We start from the raw sequence: 20,444 nt of genomic DNA, 5'->3' as shown, positions 1-20,444 counted from the left end.
ACAAACCACACCAGCAAAAGTCAACTGGTAAAACAGCAGAGGCAGCTGATGACAAAAAGCAACCTGGGAATTTGCTGTCAAACGGCCACCACCCGGGGAGGGGGGTATATATTGGTGTATATTGCTGGCCACTAGGAGACTAATTGCGATCATATAGGCTTTATAATTTCAGTGTTGGGGGAGGAAGACCGGCCCACCAGGAAAACTCTCAGTGGCTGGACTGATCCTGCAAAACAGTAATGCTAATTCATATGAAGCCTCTGGACTATGAAATGAAAATATCGCTCTTTTAGTTTAGTTTAGTACAGGCTATCACTCGTTCAGTCATGGCCATGCAGAGCCTATCCTGAAAACGATGGCCATAAGGCAGGGAACAACCCAGGATGGGGTATCAACCAATTCCAAAGCACACACACCATTCACATACGCATTCATGCCTAAAAATAATTTGGGAACTCCTGTTTCAGCTTAGCATGTTTTTGGACAATGGGGGAGAAACTGGTGAACCTGGAGGAAACCCTGTGATGACACGCGGAGAACTGGTGAACCTGGAAGAAACCCCATGATGACATGGGGAGGAAGTCCACAAACACAGCTGGAGAATCAAACTCTAGTCTCCAAAAGGTCAAGATAGCTTTTATTTTTGGTATTATTCTTGAACTGATGCAGATTTCCAGGAGGATGAGTCCTCAAAAGCAGTTCATAAAGTGTTTCACATTGTCATGGTAGTCTAATGTTTTATTTACGGAATACTTTAGAAGATTACCTTGGAACTATCGCATCGATAAAACTGGAGAATAAGCTACAAATCTGGATTTTTGGAATGCTTTGATGCCAAGCAAATTACTAAGCTCTTTGATCCCATTTTCACCCCATAGAAAATCCTACAGTTTTCTTTTCATGGGCCCTGGTTGGTTAAAGCATGATATGGATTTAAAAATCAATGTGAAGCGCCTCTCTCCCTCAGGAAGGGTGAGTGAACATGGCTTTCTGACAAAGAGCAGCACTGTCACAAGTAAAGCTGGTGTACAGTCCAGTCTGAGGTGTGTGAACTTTGTAGATGCCGCCGAGTTACCATCAGTGATGCAAATGTATTGCACAAAAAAACATAGGTGTTGAGACTAATGGCTGTATGCCTTTGCTCCTGTCTTATCGCTGTGAGATATAAATGGCATGGATTGGGGTGCGCTTAAACCAAACAAAAAAAGTTCACTTCCATAACAGAAATGACCTGCTGCGAAGGCGTATCTGATTACATATGAAAATATATGCCCCCCCTTATTCTCCTTGCATTCATTTGCGGGATTATAAACAATATGCTGGGGTTTCTGCTGCCACCCAGGTAGTAACGTTTACATTTTTGAATACAGTTATTGTATTACCTAGTTACTGTAGGTCTGTTTTACTGGTCAGATTTTTTTTCCAGTGTCCATTTAACTGTGAGTATTATTGTGTAGTAATTAATATTGATAATAGAAGGGAAAAAAATAATAGCTGATACGTTTTACTGAAATCTACAAGAGCATGTAGGCAGCTCCCCATCTTCATTGCACTTAGGTTGACACATATTAAGTACACTTTTGAGTCATTTACGATCTTTCTATGATAGACTGGTTTTGTCTCTTTCAGTGAAATTCTTCATTCTTTTTCGTCTGCTTTTGCTTTATGTGAAAAAATGGTGCTTGACACAGCAAACATTTAATCACAGCAGGCAGAGAGTATTTAGTAAAGTGAATTCCAGTCAGGGTCGAAGGCCACCAGACCAAACAACATCACTGCCACTGGAGTTTTTAGTGGGGAAAGCGACTACAGCAATTAGCCAGCACTTGTGAAGCCAGAGTCATGGAATTAAGCAAAGCAAACCGGAGGAAATGTCTTCATACTGGCTGGTCGTGGCCCTTTTTAGTGTTCTCTTGTTACAGATTAAGGATAGTATGCACTGATCTCATGAAAATAAACCTTTAAAATCAGAAATGCCTGGTTCAGATGTGTTCCTTACAACACCTACAGATAGTAATCCAGATGGCCTACAAGTTTTAGCAGGTGGTGTGGCCTCCCTGGACCTTATATTCTATAGAAGCTGGCTCTGCATGCTTTGGCCTTTTTTGGTAGGGTACTTGGCACAGTGTGGTATGTTTGCATTATGGGAAAATATACAGGTGAATCAAAACCCTTTGACCACCCCCATGTGAAGCCCTACCTTTGGATCTGCCTAGCCAAAGATTTCAAGGTCATTTGTGGCTCTGCAAGTCAAAACGCTGCACCCACGATTGGAAGTCTGCCGGCTGAAATCTGCCAGGCCCTTTAACAATGTGTTTAATCCCCAATTTCTCCAGGGGCAATCTGTTTTCTCAAAAATGCAAGTCTTTTGATAAAACCGTCTGCTAAATATGGCAGCCTTCTTTTATTGCTCCAAAGTCCAGTTGTAATGGTAGATAGAAATGTTTTGCTACAACCAAAAAACTTCATCCCAAATTGATGAGGGTTTTTGTCTCTTTACTTCCTGATCTGTATTTAATTGTCTAGTTATATGCATCAAGTGATTGTGTACATTTATTTATTGGTCTCCTGAAATTATCAGCAACCGATGGAAAATGTGACTTTTCTGGAAATTTGTGTGTATTGGGGGGAGTGAGGATGGACCCACCTTACAGAAGCAGAATTTTGCCATGCTTGGGGATAGCCGGCTATTTAGCACCCCTGCCTTGTTTCTGTGCTTCAGAGAATAACCACAAATGCGCTATTTTCCTCCCTGTTGCAGAATGTTGTTTCTCAGTGCTAGCAGTTGTCACTAAAGGCTGTGACATCCCTAAAGGCTGCTCATCCCTGAAACCTAAAGCATGAATTATGCCAATTAAAATTAATTTATGTAGGCCATAATTTGATTTTATTTTTCCTCTATTTCAGGGGATAAGAACTACACAGGATTGCTGCCATCTTTAGGGTAAATGTTTTCATTCTATATCTGTATGAAAATTTTTCCCGGAAATCACATTTCATTTTATAGCTTGTAACATATATTTCCTCTATTTTTACTGAAAGTAGCTTTACAGATCATACCCCATAGCCTTTTTTAATGATTAACGGGTCAACGTGGTTAGAAATGAATTAATATAATGTAATGTAAACTACATTATTTAAAGTAGCTCCTGTATGCATTTGTGGGCCTACAGCGAAATGAATCTTGTCACTATGAAAACGAGCTGTCAGATTTAGTGAGGCCTTTGTTTTTGTTCTATCATGCTTTGTGTGCTGACAGTGGAAAACATAACCGGAGAGACATTTGTTTTCGTGCACTTGGTGTCTCTGTTTGACATCAGCATCGTGATTCACAGTGATTAAATCAGCCTTATGTTTGGTGGTATACTTCTGCGTAGAATCTATGCCTCAGTAGCCGTGCAGCCGTGTTCCCTATGGCGTAGTCTGATGCCTGTAGTCACATTTCTGAGGAGGTTTGTCTCAGACAACGGCATAGGATGCAGCACTGGGTACGTAATTACGCCGTACTGGGGGCATGGCTATGCCATATCTATGCTGTAGATTCTACCCATAAGTATAAATGAACCTTTTGAGGTGGGATTTTGTCATCAGATTCACCATGTTTCTGCTTTTATTCTGTGGCAGGCTTAATTCAGGCTGCTTAGATTGATCGAAAGGTTTGTATTAAGAACAAAATAACGAATTCAGGCTTCTCTCTTACGTTTCTCTAGGTTTTTACTCTATCACTTTTTAAAAACTCATTTGTGCATTTCAGAGATCCTCTATTTTCATTTGCCTAGGAAGTGAGACTAGATTCTATATGTACATTTACTTTGCTTAGCAAACACTTTTATCCATAGTGAAGTGCAAGTTAATGGCAAATGAATGGTGAATAAAGTATAATAAAAAATTTTGGGAACTGAACTGAAAGACAAACCTTGTACGGTAGGATATTTTTTTCTATAATTAAAATGTAAATGTAAATGGAAAGTGTGATTAAAGATATCTAAGCCCACCATCCAGCCAATTTCCACATATGGCATTAAGGTAGGGGGTCCTGCTGACAAGCACAGATGAAGCGGGCCTGACACCAAGCTGTAACCTAGCATTCAGATCTGCATTATTATGTATAATAATGTAAAGTTAAATTGAAATGTACCTGTATACTTCATACATGTTTTTAAAAGGTGACCCCTACTCCTATCATGGCTGAGAAGCTGTGAAGCTATGAAGTGAGTCCAGAAAACAGGGCAAAATAAAAATTAGCCAGTTTTTCATGAAACCAGCTTCACAAAGGGTTAGAAACGCCACATGGCAGAAGGATCACACACCATGGGGGAAGATGGCAAGCTGAGGAAAAGAATGGGAAAATGCAGGCTTGTGGAGCATTTGGTGGCCTGTGGCAGAGCTGGCTGCAGTTAATGACATTTCTCTAGATTTCATTTATGAATTTTTTCTATGTTTATCAAGTCAAGCCAAATGTTTTCAGTTCTACCCAAGTTTCAAGAGGTGAAAGATTGCCTCATACAGTGTGAGTATTGTTTAGTAATAAAAGACCTTTATTAATACAGATTTGACAATTGAATGAAACCAAAATGCCCTGAGCATATTCTTGCATTGTCTGGAATGTTTGAGGAAGACTGTAACCTGTCTGCCAAGGGTGAGTTGCCAAGGAGAGGGAGTGAAACTTGGGGATGGCATAGCCCTTCAGGGGTGCTCGGCATGGTCGGGGTTATCCTGCTGTAAGGGGCATGTTGAGCTGCAATGTGACGCTGCAGAGAAATGGATTGGATTGGATTGGATTGGATTACATTACATTACATTAGACATATTCTGATGGTTCTATGTCTGGCACAAAAACATACTCCCCAGTTTTTGATTTCTGTGTTCACATTTATCCTAAATCTATTCATGCATAAATGACTGTTAGACTACATATTCCTCTGGCGTTATGGGTTAGCTGAAAAGGAGAAAATGACAAGAGAATCCACTGTTTTACTGGTCTTTATGTGGTGTATTCACAGCCTTCACGGCTTTTGTCTTTGCACCCTGTATCTCAGAATTGCCTTGAAATGATTCAGTCTGCATTAAAACAATGCTGAGCAAGTCTGAACAGTTTTCCTACTTAGCAGGGAAAGATGAATAAATTTTTCTGAATTCTCTTTGTCAATTTTGTACTCCATTGCTTTTAGACCTCGGGCTCACAGGCTCAAATTTAAGGTAAGTGGTGTTTTTTCTTTAACACATTGTTTTCTCCACATCCAGGTATAGCTAGTCTCAGCTGTATTATATCAGCTATTAAGTGCCAGCTGGAGTGAGAAAAGTATCTATGATCTGATATTATGGGTTTTTTTTTTTTTTTTTTTACAAAAACCTGAAACATCTGTCTGCTCGCTCGCTCCTCTAACTTCTTTCTTTGCACTTTCATTCTTTATTCTCCCCTCTGTGTATTTGGTGTACAAGAGAAACATGCCTCTGAGGAAGGGATACCCACACACTGATTTTCTTAACCTCTGCACTGTCTGCTCTGCTGTTTGCAAACCTGAAGGCGAATGGAGCTCAAACATTCCTATTGGACTGGGCAATCAATCGAATTTTAAGTTCAATTACTATTTTGGCTTCCAACAATTATCAAAACAGAATAATTAAGATAAAATGATTATTGTGCTGGATTTCATTTCGCAGTGATGCTCCCAATTGGTCTTGTTATAAATCCAGAGCCTATAAATCCATGCCTTTCCAGCCCCTTTTTATTTGTTTCTCTGTTGAATTAGATATATAGTTCAAGGAAATCCACTGTTAAAAAGACAAGTTTTCTTTTTTAAAGTTCAGTGAAAGCCTGATATTTCGGTAGTCATGGTAAATAGCTGTGAATATGATTTTTGCCACAATCGGGCAACCCTGCTTTGCTGTATATTCTCTAGAAAGATAACAGGAATGTGTTGGCTCCAGATTCACGGCTTAACACTAAATCAGTGTGGCATAAATGCACCACCCTTTATGTCTGTCCACCCTGCCAACTGCCACCCCCACATCCCAGTTGTGGACCAATACTGACTGAGCCACTGCCAGCTTCACTTACTTCAGGAGAAAACAAGCAGTTCTTTACCAAATCCTGAGCCAGAGCTCTGCCTGGAAAGAAAGAACACCCTCTATGAAGCTGTGTCTGCAAGCATTGTGGCAGGTGGTGTAGTGGTTAAGGATGTTAGCTGATACATGTATATTTTATCTGCCATTTTCCAAAACCACTTAGTAGATATCAGTGCACAAGGGAAACCAAAGATAGGATACTAGTCCATCACAGGGCTCATAATTTAACCATTTAGAAACATCACTTGATCTAATTTCATGTTTTTGGACTGCAGGAAGCCTCACATCAGGCTGGTACGCAAACAATCTTGGACGTGTGAAACCATAGTGCTACAAACTTACTCACTGTGTCAGCTAACTAGCAAAGTGAGTATTTTATTTGAAACAGAAATTAAATTATAAGTTAGCGATTGTCCAAATGGGTTTCAAATGTGAAGCTTTGTATTTATGTTCATCAGTATTAACATCCTATCTAAGGTGCACCCCCGCTTTAAGCCCTATGCCTCCGTGGATAGGCTCCAGGCCCCCATGCCACCCTGACCACGATAAGAAGTTGATGGATGGATGGAGGGAGGGAGGGAGGGAGGGAGGGAGGGAGGAATGAATGAATGAATGAATGAATGAATTTATGAATATTAAGTATAAAATACTTAAACAAGAACTGACTATTAAGTACAAAGAGATTTCTGATCTCTGTACTCCAGCTAAGGAACAGTGGGAGTGGTTACCCTGCAGAATCTTTCCTGCTTCTAACTTTCAAGTAGTTTCAGGGAAATGATGAAACAGGAGGCTTCAATATTTTATACTGTTCTTAGATGAAAAGTGATTTGAATCAAAAAGGATAAATACATGTTTACAAGATAAAGATATTTGAGGTTGGTTTATTCCCAGCTAACAGGGAACATTCCCGGAATGTAGGTAGCATTATGTGAAGGTCTAACATTATCTGAACATATTAGTTGCATACTTTATTGAAAAATTTTGTTAATATGGTAAAATTACTATTTTATAAAAGTGCTATATGTGTATACTGCAAATCCACCAGCCTGCCTTGATCCCCTGACCTTTGATGTGTAAAGAGAGTGTTACCCACTGCTCTACCCTTCGTTTGCCTTACACATTGATATTCTTAATTGTAGTAGTAACTGTGGTAGAGGGATAATGTTCTGGGAACATCAGGACAACTGGACACTTTCCATACAGTTTCCATACCTTAATCATAACGTTTGTGAAATGTTTCTAGAACAAACAATTGTAGGGAAAAAGTCTTGCAACACTGGGAAAATATGTAAACATAGAGGAAACTGCCATTTGCTTAATGAGACTGCAAAAACGACAGCTTTTGACAGTAATGCCTTGAATATTTTCTTTTGGGGGACAGATGGAAACAGCTTTTTTGTATATGTAAACAAAGGAGGTTGAACATTATGGGATGTCGTAAGTAATTAGTGGCAAACATCAACGACATACTGAAAATGCAAACAGAAAAGCATAGCATAGGGAAACGCCCGGGGTGTCTCGGATCGGGATGTCAGCAGCCAGAAGTAACACAAGGTATAACTTTTTTTTCATTTTAGACTTGAACACTTGCAGAAAATCAACACGCTCAACTACATTCATCTGACTCTCGTTTCCAAGATGGCCTTTTCTCAGTCGCATGTATTCTACACATAAAAGGCATGTAAGGCTAAAAAGGCTGTGCCTCTGTCTCTGCATAACTACCCATCAAGAACTAGTTCTCAAGAAACCTGCTAGACTAGTTCAGCTTTTTTATTGTCAGCTCGATGACGGCATCCGGGAAATACAGTACATATGTCTTCACTTTACTCTGCCAGAAAGCCTTTGTGTTTTTTTTTTTTTTTTTTTACATTTGTATAAATTTTGTATTCAGGTTAAATTTCTGGAAAAAAAAACATTTCATGAAAATTTATTTTTAAAAAATCCTGAAAATATTCAAGTTTAACATAAGCATTCATTCATAAATATCCGTCAGAATTTTTGTGCATCATTCTGAGATTAAGCTGCAGCTTAAACTGCATCTTATTTTTCTATAGAAAAAGCTGAGGGGAAAAAGTGTCAAATTTTTGGATGCAGGTTGCTTTTATTTAGGGAGAGCCCTCAGTGATTTGTACACAGTTTAGCCATTGCAGCCAGGGGTGGCTGGGGGGGTAATGCCAGTAGTAGCTTCTTCCTTTTCCTTATGCTCGGGGGCCAAAGCGGGCCCTTACCGCAGCATCCTGATGCTGGAATCCAGGCGAGAGGGTCTGGGGAGCGGGTGACTGCCAGCCTGTGGTCAGGCCCACATCCTCCCCTTCACCCAGACATCACAGGCGTCCACCAGACACCACGACATGATATGGCCCTGTTTTTCCCATAGCTCTTACCACACTTTGAAATTCAGCAGAATTTATCAGCCTAGAAAGAGAGAGAGAGAGCGAGAGTGGGTAAAAATGTTCACAGCATTATAGCGGTATAGCTCTCCTGTTCCGTCTAGACCAGTGAGGTTAACAGGAACTTAGCCAGATGTGAAATGCCTTGTAGAAAAAAGATAAATGCTGCATTTGATGTGTAGACTGTGGAGAAAAATATATTCACAGAAAAATAACACAATAATGCTGCAGGAATATCTGAAGTGCTCTAAGAAGCTTAGATGAAGTGCTTTGAAGAGATTCTCAAAGGCTTCTTCTGTTCCTCTCTATACAAGTGAAAAGGGAGGGGAGAAATCAGGCTCTGGGTACCTTGCTGGTTGGGGACTTGAACTAACAACCTTCTAATTCCAAGAAGAGTTCTGTAACCATTAAGCCACCACCGCTCCATTAAGCCATTACCAGCCCAACAAGCACACAGACGATGCTGTCTCTTATGTCCTTCAGTCTATCCTTCCCTTCTTATATCCTTCCCCCATCAGGAAGGGGATCTATGTGAGGCTGCTCTTTATAGGTTACAATTCAGCATTCAACACCGTAGTCACCCCAAGGCTGGTCACCAAGCTCCAGGGGCTGGAACTAAGCTCCTCCCTATGTTGATGGTTTTTGGACTTCCTGACTAGTAGACTGTAGGTCTTGTAGCTGCACTTCTTACACCCTCATTCTAAACACTGGAGCTCCACAAGGTTGTGTCCTGAGCCCTGTGCTTTACTCCCTGTACATACATGACTGTACAGCTATGCACAGCTCCAACACCATGATGAAATTTGCAGATGACACAATCATGTATTGTTTTGCAGATGTTGGTAGGTCTGATCTCCAAGGGGAATGAGGCGGCATATCTGGCAAGGCAGAGGAGTTGTTTCATGTGTTCATGCCTGTGACTAATTAAAATCTTGAATCATACACAGGTTCGTATTACTATTCATATTGCTGCTTCATTCTGCTGTGTGTGTGTATATGATGTCATCAATTTATTGTGTCAGTCACATAACACCAATAATATGAATAACTCAGAAATAGCAATATATAGTGGTAAAATAATGAGACGCTTCTTGGAGAGGTAAACAGAAGAACTTTTAGCTATGACACTGCATTTTGTGAAAGACGCCCCATCTGTACGTTGATTTCAGTTCATTGTGTTTCAGTCACACTATGAACACAAACAAATTCCTGGTCCGATGTTGTCGCTTACAGAATGTTAGTGGCTGATTGGAATAGACAGGTGCATGTAATATCCAAACATCGCAGGCGTCATTTCCCCAGTACAAAGGCATGGATTCCTGTCTGACCGCTGTAGTGTTATTCTGCTCTCCCATTATGGCACTGACACCTGTCAGTGAATAAGTAGTACTTCATAAAAGTGCTGTACTCTTTTCTAAGGCGACTGTTGTCCCTCAGAATGTGTGTAATGAAGAAACTGCACAACACCCAATGGTCTGCATAGGGCTACAAATACACACATGTACACATGCATACAAGGGATAATGATTTATTATTATTATTTTTGTGTTTTATTCTTATTTTAGCTAATTTTTGAAATTATTTCTCTCTCGATCAGTCTTCTACGTATTACTCTAAGTAGGGAGTTGCAGCAAAAAGCTGCATGCCTAACGGCCCTTTCTGGATATAATTAGCCACCCCTGTGCTAATACAATACTTTGCAGTCTGAGAATTCTCCCTATTGCTCACTACAGACAGTTACCATACTTTTGACCAGAGACCCACACAACGATTACGTTTCAAACTACATTTTCAGGTCACTTCACATTATATGTGATTGTAGAGCTAAATTATTCCTTATTAGGTATTAAAGATGAAATTTGCAGATGACACAACCATGTATTGCTTTGCAGATGTTGGTAGGTCTGATTTCTTTCTTACACGGTGACTATACCCTTCTTAGACTGCATTTTCCACAATCGCTGATGTATTTACCTGGAGCTCGAGAGCTGTAGTTCGAATTACACAACTGCAGACATTTGTTCGAATTATAGTTTTGGGAAACACCTGCGTGGTTTAATGATACATCATACTATGTAAGTTCACAGTATTGTTGCCTCCATAGTTCAAACTGTGGTTTCGGGAAACACCTGCGTCGTACTTGCATAGATCGAACCACGCAAGTTGCTAACATAGTTAGCAGCTATGGTTTTGGGAAACGCACCCCCGGTTAGTTGAAACAAAATGTTGGTCTGGATTTGTAATTTCTGGACCCGAAATTTCCACCTCTGAATTTATTGAAGTCGGACTGTAGGTTATGGAGGGTCTGGTTTGTTTTTGTTTCCTTTATTTGTTTATTTGCCTGTTTCTTGTCTTCCTCCCCACCTCTAAAGCAAATCATCCCCTGCTCACACCTCTTGCCTGTTATAAAAAGAGGACTAGAAAAATGTCTCTAGGCATGAATATGGTTTATTGTCAGTTTCAAATCGAGGCAAGACCTGTAGTTTCCAGTTTCTACATGTTAAAATTTTAAATTCTCTAGCTTTTTTGTTACAAGGGTCTTTGTTGTGATCAGCCACCATTCCACTTGTGTTTGAACTGACTAAACTTTTTGCACTGTATTAGGGGATTATTAACTTGCATTGTTCGGTAAAAATGTATTATGACTGAGGGACACAAGACATTTATAATGTGTATGTACAAGTCCTGAACTGTATATAACATCGTCCTTGTGTTGCAACATACAGCTTGGCTTGGTGATCTTCAGCTTAGAATCTTCATTCATAATCACCAGTACTGACAATGCTGGTCATGTATTGCTATTTTGTTTTGTTCATGTCACTCTTCTTACTCTGTGTTTTAAGTTTATTAAAGTTGATAATAATGGCTACAAGACAACCACTCCTTAAGCCATAACTCCTGTTACAAGGGGTTAAGGGGCACATCTTTGGCTCCCTGGGTGCCATTGCAGGTGGCTGCCCTTTACAGGCAACTTACTCTACAAAAGAGCAAGTTAAGGGAGGTGTAAAGACAATTTCCCCACAGGGATCGATAAAATATCAATTATTATTATTACAAAAACAACACAAATAAAATCCATCCATCCATTTTCCAAACCGCTTATCCTACTGGGTTGGCGGGGGGTCCGGAGCCTACAAATAAAATCAATAATGATTTTCAGTGATTAGTTCTCCAAAATATGTAATATTATACATTTGCATACATAAGCAAAATCATAGTATTATAAGAACTAAACATATTAAGAATTAACTATTCAAGCAAAGGAAAATGCTTGCCCTTTTCTTGGGTAAAAAATGCTAATGTCTTATATAGAGAGTGCTGTTAGTCCTGTTGACCTCTCGTAACTCTCTGGGAGAAAGAGACTGCGCAGGTTACAGTAGGGCAGTTATTACCCTGATGTGACTATAAGACTCAAATCCTTATCTTACTGTAATACTGCTGTGACACAGTACGTATCATAATATACTTTACTGCTCTCATTTTAAAGGAGTCACTCATCATATTGTCTGCTGTAAAAGACAACATTGTATGTTTCTATTCTTCTGGGGGTTAAGGTAGATCACTGTAAAGTTTCATTAGTTCATTGACCTTTTTTAAAAATTGAGGAGAAAACAATCATATTCGCATCAGGCAGTGAGACAACAAATAAACAGCTTAAGTGGAAGTTTGGAAAGAGTACTGAAAAATCTGCCCAAAGAAAAAGCATTTTAAAAAAGTCACTAGTGCTTGAAGTACTTGTACTTGATGTACTTGAAGAGAGAGTGGTAGAGTAACTTGTTTAAAAGTTCTCAATGTATTGTGTATTTTTGCATTGAACTGGCCTTGACCTGAAAAAGCTCCCACAGCTGCAACTGTGGATGTACTTGTTCTGTAGTTGAGGCATCTTTGGCCTTGAGCTCTATTATTATTTGTGGCTGTTGACTTTTTAGATAATCAAAACCAATTTTAGGTGCAATTTGATATTATTGGCTGTAGAAAATAAATGGCTGTTGATGGATAATAAATTGCTGTTGATGGAGCCAAATTAAGGGGAAAACATGAACCAATAAAATGAGTAGGTATTATCAGAAACATTTGAGGGATAAATAGTGGAGTAAAATTATCGTTACAGCACATCCTATGTACTGAAGTTCAAGTGTAGCAATTTTACACAACTTAATAAAATACAAATTCTGCAAACTACTCTGCTACAATGATGATAGTTTTTGTTGTTACTTTACACCCTTGTCAATGTGCAATGAAAAAAAATTCCAATGACCAAAATGGTGAAATATTTAGAGGAATATGACAGGAAGGTCTGTGCAGGTTTTGTGTTTAAGGCTATACTTATCTGTGTTCTTTAAGCTGTTCTTTTAACTCCCCTGTGTTCATCACTGTCACATAATACAAGCAACTGGAGACCAATTATATATGATGCATTGTTGGTTTTTCGAGAATTTAAGGAGAGGTAGTGACAGCAGTGTGAAAATGCTTTTTCGCCAACGACAAACTAATATCAGATGCCACTTGCATTATTGTAAAGAGCTAAACAAGGCAATAATACATTGGCACAAAGCTTGGACTGACAGCTGTTAGAACAATTCTTGGAAAGCTTTTAAAGCACTGCGATTTTTGGAAACATTTTGGATTTATGTGTTTGTTTGTTGTGTCTGTGAATTATTATAAATCAGCAATATTACAACGGCCATCATTATATGAACATAATGTGCCTCTTACTGTAGTCGTGACATGGGAATGTGGCATGGAAGGGAGTGTTTATTGAGACTAGCCTTGTCATTTTCAGCATTACAGGAATGGGGTAAGACCTGAGTCATAACAATTCAACAAAAATGAAAAATTAATTTGATTAGAAATATTGGAGAAACGTTCACATTAACCCAAGACAAGAAAAATGTCTGGCACTCCTTGGGGCTGACATAGGAAAAAACCAAGCAAATATGTAGCAGTAAATTCCACTATAAAAAAAGTATTTCTTAATCATATCAATATATAAACTGTATTATTTAATTTCAGGTAGAGGAGCAGTAAATTACAAATAAAATTAGATGTTAGAAAATGGTGGATATTGTTATGAATTATCAGAAATAATAATATACCAGAAGAACTTCAGAAATGCAATGTAGTGGGTGAAAACGAAGGTTATAAAAGTTGGGATTGCCAAGATGTTGGTGCCATCACTTATAATTCCACATTTGTTAAAGGTAGGCGGTTTTGCCTTTAATGTACAAATGCAAGACAGAAGGACAGAACTATTCTAAATGCACCATCCGGTCATGGTTCGCCGGTAATGCGGATGATCACTCTGGCAGGCGAGTGAGCAGGAACCAGGCAAGCAGGCGAAATCGGGGAAAACTGGGATTTATTAAGGGCAAGGGCAGGACGGAACACAGGCATCGACGGACATCAATGACGGACAAGGGACACAGGCAAGACTTGGACTTAAGTACACAAGACTGGGCGAATATAATCAGACACAGCTGGGTACGATCAGGGAAGCACACGTGGATAATCAAGGGGCGTGGCACTAACGAGGATCGTACGAGCCGGGTATGACATCATCCTGCAATGGAAGATGGGTTTGATACATGGTTCATGTCCAAAATGCCTTGGAATAAAAGCCCCGCGTGAGCTACTCACATTTCTCTGTAACATGATGGTTAATTTTACTACAGTGGTGATATGTTTTGCCAGGGTTAAATTTTCAGAGCCATATACTCTAGAGCTGGAATTATGTCAAGGGATACCTTCCAAGACGTACCATTATAATACAGTTACACAAGAACAGTATGAATCTCATCTGAAAAAACGTCACTACAGAAAAGTGATGCACTTGCTATACAGACAGTCCCTGGGTTACGAATGTTCCACTTATGGACAACTTTTACTTACGAACAGTCTGCCATAAAGCCTATTACATAAAAAATGCGGGTCAAATGCAATGGTTCGTAATAATGAACCCACGCACACCCTCCTTTGTGACACTCATAAAAACATTGTATGGCTTCAGTGGTTTCTTGGCTCGAGGTACAGTACAGTACTGCACATAGTTACTTTTATTATTACTCTATAATAATTATTGTCAAATAGTGTATTATTATTCTTCTGATTTATCTACAAATTTGACTTAAAGACAGACTTGGGGAATGAATCTCATTCATACCCTGGGACTACCTACCTGTGCTTTGTATAAAGCATGTTCCCTGAATCTCTGATATAGGAACAATGGCAGTATTAGGGTGCCACAGTGGCTCAGTAGGTAGAACTGCTGTCTTCCCCATCCACAGTAGGGGGTTCCCATCCTGTCTTCCATTTACAAAGCAAGTATGTTATTTGACAATGTTACTTTGTCATGTGACTTTCCTCGTGCACTCCAAAGACATGCAGTTTGGTTAACATGATGGCTCTGATTTGCTTGTAGTGTGTATATGCCTTGTGATAGACTGGCATCCCATCCAGGGTGTAGTTGTAGCCCTACCTTGTCCTCTATGGTGCCTGGAACCTGCTTCAGGACCCTTCCTCATGGCCTTGGTGAGGATAGGTTGTTGGAATATGGATGGATGCAGTATTTATACTAGTGCAGTATAATGTAATACACTGATTTACTTAACAAATGCTACTTAAATATAGTCCTTTTGTTGTTCAACAAATTCTGAATTAAAAATGGTTGCAGTTGCTGTACCTGGTATATTTACACAGGAATTCGGTCATGAAGCCTGAAAGGTTTTTAAACTAACAGTACATTTCTGTGTGATAAGCATGGGAAATAAACAAGGCAGCAGGTTCTGCATATAAATGGTGCTGACAGAATGTTCTGTTTATGTCCATCTATTTGTAATGAAATTTCCAAAAGTGTGGCATGTGTAAAGAGAAGTGAAGTGAGAGTGAAAATAAACAACACTGTTATCAGCTGATGTGAATAAAAACGTGTCTCATGCTGGGAAAGCAACAGTCTTGTCCCCAAGGTTAACCCACAAACATTCACTTCTCTAAATTACCCATGGTGCGTGAGACTAGGTGGGTGTGTGTTCAGCATGTGATGGACTGACATCCAATTCAAGGTGTTAGGCTACCTTGTGACTGTGTAGCCCTTTTCAGACATGTGCTGCCATCATGTACCCTGAACATTTCTAGACAGTACGGAGGGGCTGTATGTGTGAACGCAAATGTCCATAATCAGTTGTAACGGTCATTAAATGGACTTTGGTCAATTTTGATTGACCCCCATGTGTTAATGGAGCAAAGAGACCTCTGGAAAATTCACTGTGAGTGAGTGGGCATGTTTATGATGTTTCTGTCATGCAACGGGCATGATAGATGAAGAATAAAAATGAAGAAAATGGGTAAATGGAAAGACAAGAAGATTCAGTAACTTCTGTCAGTAGTGCTGTAAACGATGTTCTACTCAAGCTCTCAATTCATTGGTCAATCTACGTTCCTACCCTCACCTATAGTCATGAGCTCTGGGTAGTGACCGAAAGAATGAGATCGCGGACACAAGCAGCTGAAAAGAGCTTCCTCCGCATGGTGACTGGACTCGGCCTTAGAGATAAGGTGAGGAGCTTGGACATTCGGGAGGGGCTCAATGTAAAGTCACTGTTCCTCTGCGTTGAAAAGAGCCAGTCGAGGTGGTTTGGGCCTCTACCTAGGATTCCTCCTGGATGGTTCCCTAGGGAGGTGTTTCAGGCATGACCAATTAGGAGGAGGCCCTAGGGCAGACCCAGAACATTCTGAAGAGATTATGTATCTCGGCTGGCCTGGGAACGCCTTGATATTCCTCCAGAGGAGCTGGAGGAGGTGGCTGGTGAGAGGGAGGCCTGGCCATCCCTGCTTAGACTGCTTCTCCTGCAACCTCACTCCAGATAAGTGGTTATAATGGATGGATGGATGGGTATTATTAGCACTTTTGTTTTTTTTATTGTTGCTATTATTACTACTTGTAGTCAGGGACGGATTACGGACCGGACCAGCTGAGCCGCTGCCCAGGGGCCCTTGGGGTGCAGGGGGCCCGTGGGGCCCCTAGCCCAAAACAATTTGCAACGCTTATCAACAATGTATTTTCGTTTGTCTATTTTAGAGGGCCTACATTCTTTGATCCTCTGCCTACAAGGACCCCTGACCCTATAGGGAGGGCGTTTGGCTGCCAAGGGCCCTTGAATTGTGGTGGTTGTGGTGGTGGTGGTGGGGGGGCCCTCGCGAACGTTTTGCCCAGGGGCCCACACAACCCATAATCCGTCCCTGCTTGTAGTTGTTGTGTTATTGTTATTAATGCTATATGCCATGTCTCCTCACTAAACCCCCTGACCCTATGGCCTAGCTTTACACTTGTCACTTTATATAGTACAATCCCAGGTCTTAGACTATGGCTACAATTCAGTTGTTTGTTTACAGTACATTGTTCATTTTTATGCCCTTTCAGACTGTGCTCTTATGTTGCGTGTATTGTCTGATCCTATCTATAACTGCTGCTGTAACACCAACATTCCCCTTCATGGGATTAATAAAGTTCATCCACACTTTCATGAAATCTAATTCACATCATCGGTTCCTTCTCACATGTCTGTTTGCATGAGGGCACGTTACTTTGTTTTTCCCAGAACGTTGCTGTGTACGTCAGGTCTGCCAGAATGAGCACTGGGGGTTACAATTCTCTCTTCCCCATTGAAACTTCATTTTTTTTTACATTTGGACAACTTTTGCTTTGTTTGCTGTATAAGCTCCTCCCCTTCCTGTCATATACACTAGGGAAGATGCTCACCATGTTGTGTGGTTCAGTCTGTGCAGTTTTCCCACATATAGATACTGTAACCAATTGTAGGTTGTGAGCCATTTTTTAAAAATTAAAACAGATGCACTCTTTTAAAGAGCAAGCAATTCGCTTTATCGTTGGCACACAGCCAGAGACAGCTAGCATTGGCAGACATGGAAGACAGTGATTGACCTGAAATTCACACTCGGGGTGGACACGAACAAAAAGATATGCTTTCCATGGTAAATATTAAAAGGATACAACACATTATTTGCAACAAGAAACACCCAAATGCACACAATTACATATATGATCAGCAAAGTGCAAAGGCATGCCAGTAGCCTGCATAATTAGCCCTGAGCAGTTACAATATGTAATGAACTAAAACAATAACATTATCTATGCCTATTGATAGATTTTAGTGATCATTGTTAGCTGGTAGCAGTATTTCTCAGAAATTCATTAATTTGGGAAGCATGCCCAGTATGGGGGTCTTGATGTAACATCTCTGATATTAACAGATGATGCTGTTCCTTTGGCCTTTTCCAGCCAGGACCACCAGCATGCACTTAACCAGTTCATGGTCAGGATGTGAAATAGCACTTCTGTTTCTGAGGCCATAATGCACTCTCTGACAAGGATGGTTTATATCTTTCAAGCCTGAGTGCTGGCCTTAGTAAAGAAGCGTAAGTAGCTGTGGGTGTTGTTCAAGGGGGGACAAGAGACTGGGAAACAGATCAGTTTGGTGGCTGCATTTCTGCAGTCCATCCTCTCCTGGAGCCAACACCTTATCGTGGTGGAGGGGTTTGCGTGTTCCAATGATCCCAGGAGCTGTTGCCCGGGGCTTTATGCCCCTGGTAGGGACACCGAAGGCAAACAGGCCCTGAGTGAGGAACAAGACTAAGTACGGCACAGAAAACCCCTAATGACAGACATTTTGAATCCACGGTTTCCCTTGCCCGGACGCAGGTCACCGGGGCCCCGCCCTGAAGCCAGGCCTGGGCTCACCACCTATAGGAGGGGGCATAGGGGTCGGGTGCAATGTGAGTTGGGCAGCGGCCAAAGGTGGGGACCTTGGCAGTCCGATCCTCGGTTGCAGAAGCTAGCTCTAGGGACATGGAATGTCACCTCTCTGATGGGGAAGGAGCCTGAGCTGGTGCATAAGGTTGTAAAGTTCTGGGTAGATATAGTCGGGCTGACCTCGACGCATGGCTTGGGCTCTGGAATCAGTCTCCTTGAGGGGGGTTGGACCCTTTTCCACTCTGGAGTTGCCTGCGGGGAGAGGCGCCGAGCGTAGGTGGGCATACTTATTGCTCCCTGGCTGGGCGCCTGTACATTGGGGTTTACCGCAGTGGACGAGAGGGTAGCCTCCCTTCGCCTTCGGGTGGGAGGACGGGTCCTGACTGTTGTTTGTGCTTGTGCGCCAAACAGCAGTTAATAATACCCATACTTTTTGGAGTCCTTGGAAGGGGTGTTGGAGAGCGCTCCTCCTGGGGACTCTCTTGTTCTGCTGGGGGACTTCAATGCTCACGTGGGCAATGACAGTGAGACCTGGAGTGGCGTGATTGGAAGGAACGGGCCCGAGATCTGAACCCGAGCGGTGCTTTGTTATTGGACTTCTGTGCTTGTCACGGATTGTCCATGATGAACACAATGTTCAGGCATGAGCGTGTCCATATGTGCACTTGGCACCAGGATACCCTAGGCCTCAGTTCGGTGATCGACTTTGTAGTCGTGTCGTTGGACTTGCAGCAGCACGTCTTGGACACTCGGGTGAAGAGAGGGGCGGAGCTGTCAACCAATCACTACCTGGTGGTGGGTTGGCTCCGCTGGTGGGGGAGGAAGCTGGCCAGGCCTGGCAGGCCCAAGCGTATAGTGAGGATATGCTGGGAACATCTGCCGGAATCCTGTCAGGAGGAGTTTCAACTCCTATCTCCAGCAGAACTTCTCCCATATCCCGGGGGAGGTGTGAGACATTGAGTCTGAATGGGCCATGTTCCGTGCCTCCATTGTGGAGGCAGCTGACCGGAGCTGCGGCCGTAAGGTGGTCGGTGCCTGTCACGGCAGCAATCCCCAAACTCGCTGGTGGACACCGGTGGTGAGGGATGCCGTCAAGCTGAAGGAGTCCTATCAGGCCTTTTTGGCCTGTGGGACTCCAGAGGCAGCTGACAACTACCGGCAGGCCAAGCGGGATGCGGCTTTGGTGGTTGCTGAGGCAAAAACTTGGGTGTGGGAGGAGTTTGGCGAGGCCATGGTAAATGACTTCTGGACGGCTTTTAGGAGATTCTGGTCCACCATCCGGTGGCTCAGGGCGGGAAAGCGGTGCAACATCAACACTGTTTATGGTGGGGATGGTGCGCTGCTGACCTCAACTCAGGACGTTTTGGGTCGGTGGAAGGAATACTTTGAAGACTTCCTCAATCCCACCGACACGCCTTCCGATGTGGAAGCGGAGTGTGGGGACTTGGGGATGGGCTCGCATATCTCTGGAGCGGAGGTTGCCGAGATGGTTAAAAAGTTCCTCGGTGGCCGGGCCCCGGGAGGGGATGAGATTCACCCGGAGTTCCTCAAGGCTCTGGATGTTGCGGGGCTGTCTTGGTTGACACGCATCTGCAGCATCACGTGGACATCGGGGGCAGTGCCTCTGGACTAGCAGACTGGGGTGGTGGTCCCCCTCTTTAAGAAGGGGGACCGGAGGGTGTGCTCCAACTATAGGGGGATCACACTCCTCAGCCTCCCTGGTAAGGTCTATTCGGGGGTTCTGGAGAGCAGGGTCCGCCGGATTGTCGAACCTAGGATTCAGGAGGAGCAGTGTGGTTTTTGCCCTGGCCGTGGAACAGTGGACCAGCTCTATACTCTCCGCAGGGTTTTGGAGGGTTTATGGGAGTTTGCCCAACCAGTCTACATGTGTCCCTCGGGGAGTCCTGTGAGGGGTCCCCTGGGAATATGGGGTGCTGGGTCAGTCCCTGTATGACCGGTGCCAGAGCTTGGTCCGCATGGGTGGCAATAAGTCGGACTCGTTTCCGGTGAGGGTTGGACTCTGTCAAGGCTGCCCTTTGTCACCGATTCTGTTCATAGTTTTTATGGAATGAATTTCTAGGCGCAGTCAGGGCGTTCAGGGTGTCCGGTTTGCTGACCTCAGGATTAGGTCTCTGCTTTTTTCAGATGATGTGGTTTTGTTGGCTTCATCGGACTGTGACCTTCGGCTCTCACTGGGACAGTTCGCAGCTGAGCGTGAA

At 42.3% G+C, this 20,444-nt stretch overlaps 1 long non-coding RNA gene across 1 annotated transcript; it reads left to right on the top strand.

Annotated features, from left to right (window-relative positions):
* Window positions 1-3,998: 3,998 nt before the first annotated feature.
* LOC125722399 (uncharacterized) lies at window positions 3,999-10,463 on the top strand. The gene is made up of 3 exons (XR_007386362.1): window positions 3,999-4,639; window positions 5,172-5,199; window positions 9,296-10,463. It is a non-coding gene; the product is annotated as an uncharacterized LOC125722399 (long non-coding RNA).
* Window positions 10,464-20,444: the final 9,981 nt, after the last annotated feature.

Source organism: Brienomyrus brachyistius, unplaced genomic scaffold, assembly GCF_023856365.1.
Source record: "Brienomyrus brachyistius isolate T26 unplaced genomic scaffold, BBRACH_0.4 scaffold38, whole genome shotgun sequence".
Taxonomy (NCBI): Eukaryota; Metazoa; Chordata; class Actinopteri; order Osteoglossiformes; family Mormyridae; genus Brienomyrus; species Brienomyrus brachyistius.
The sequence above is the reverse complement of the archived record's forward strand: the minus strand, read 5'-3'. Positions and strand labels throughout refer to the sequence as shown.